This window comes from Moschus berezovskii, chromosome 14, assembly GCF_049115385.1.
Source record: "Moschus berezovskii isolate FMDL1 chromosome 14, NW_MosBer_1.0, whole genome shotgun sequence".
NCBI lineage: Eukaryota > Metazoa > Chordata > Mammalia > Artiodactyla > Moschidae > Moschus > Moschus berezovskii.
In genome coordinates, this window is record NC_142473.1 from 52,470,849 (window position 1) to 52,472,486 (window position 1,638).

The 1,638-nt window shown below is 44.0% G+C and overlaps 1 pseudogene; it reads left to right on the top strand.

Annotated features, from left to right (window-relative positions):
- Nucleotides 1–205: 205 nt before the first annotated feature.
- Nucleotides 206–1,152, top strand: LOC129553610 (olfactory receptor 51Q1-like; annotated as a pseudogene).
- Nucleotides 1,153–1,638: the final 486 nt, after the last annotated feature.

Consider the following 1,638-nt stretch of genomic DNA (forward strand, 5'->3'; position numbering starts at 1 on the left):
AAGAGATGGCAAGCTCTGAGCTAAAACCAACAAATACAATAAAAGATCTGTTAACTTATGTCCCTGCTGTTTCCCTTCCCCAAGTCTTCCTTGATGATCTATTACATAGTGATTTCAAATGGTCGTAGAAAGTTTGCTCAATTTCTGTATTTTCCACTTTTCATAGATTAGTCAAAGAACTCTGGTCTTGTGGCTGCCTTGAGTCATGTTTTTGGTTACTAACTCCTCCCAAGTCCCCTTCTACTTCATCCTCATGGGCATCCCTGGCTTTGAGGTCTTCCATACCTGGATTTCCATCCCATTCTGCTGTCTCTGCACTATCTCTATTGCAGGCAACACCACCATACTGGCTGTCATCAAGGCAGAGCCCTCTCTGCCTGAGCCCATGTACTTGCTTCTCTCCATGTTGGCCCCAACAGACCTGGGACTTAGACTCACCACTTGGCCCACAGTCATGGGGATCCTCTGGTTCAGTGCCTCAGGGATCAGCTTTGAGGCTTATTTTGCTCAGTTCTTCTTCCTCATGGATTCTCCATTACGGAATTCTCTGTGCTGTGGGCCATGTCCTTTTGCCCACTACATGGCCATTTGCCGCCCCCACCCTGATTTTTCCATCCTCACCAGGAAGGCAATCTGCGGAATAAGTCTCGCCATCCTTTGCTGCTGTCTTCTGGCTGTTCTTCCTGCATTGTTCCTGTTGCAATGGCTCCTCTTTGGTGGCTCCCCTCATCTCTCCCACTCCTACTGCCTCCATTAAGACATGATTCACCTGACGTGTGGTGACACCACTACAAATAATTGGCACAGATTTGTTCTAGCTCTGCTCATTACATACTGGACCCCTTGGTCACTGTGCTGTCCTATGCACTCATCGTGAGAAGTTTCCTCAGAATTGCTTCCCAAGTTGAAAGCACCTGGGCCCTCAATAACTGTCTGTTCCACATTTTAACTGTTTTCATCCTCTACATGTGCTTGGTACATGTGTCCATGTCTCACCACTTTGCCAAGCATGCCACTCCAATTGTACACGTCAGTATGACCAATGTCTATGTACTAGCACCTCCCGTGATGAACCCCATTATCTACAGTATAAAAGCCAAACATATCCATCGAGGGATTTTTCACCTCTTTACTTGTAAACAGTTGCAATAGAGTATTGAGAAGTCATTTCCTGATATTATTCCTTCAGAAAATAATTTAGGAAACTTGGAAACTTATGCTCCATGTGTCCAGTCATGAGTGAATCACAAAACAAGAATGCAAGTTAAATACAAAGTTTTGCTTCTTGAATTTGTAATTTAAACTAAGTTGGACCACCTATATGTGGTATAACAGCTTGATTTATACAAGATTTTTGCATACTAAGTTCCTCAAAGCTATAATTCTCAACTTTTTCTTCTTGCTTACATTTACTCATCATATTTCTGTCCTTAATTCCACCTGGCTAATACTATTCTTGTTGTTGTTCAGTTGTCCAGTCGTATCCGACTCTTTGTGACCCCATAGACTGCAGCACACCAGGCTTCCCTGTCCTTCACCAGTGCCTGGAGCTTGCTCAAACCCATGTCCATTAAGTCAGTGATGCCATTCAACCATCTCATCCTCTGTCATCCCCTTCTTCTCCTGCCTTCAATCTTT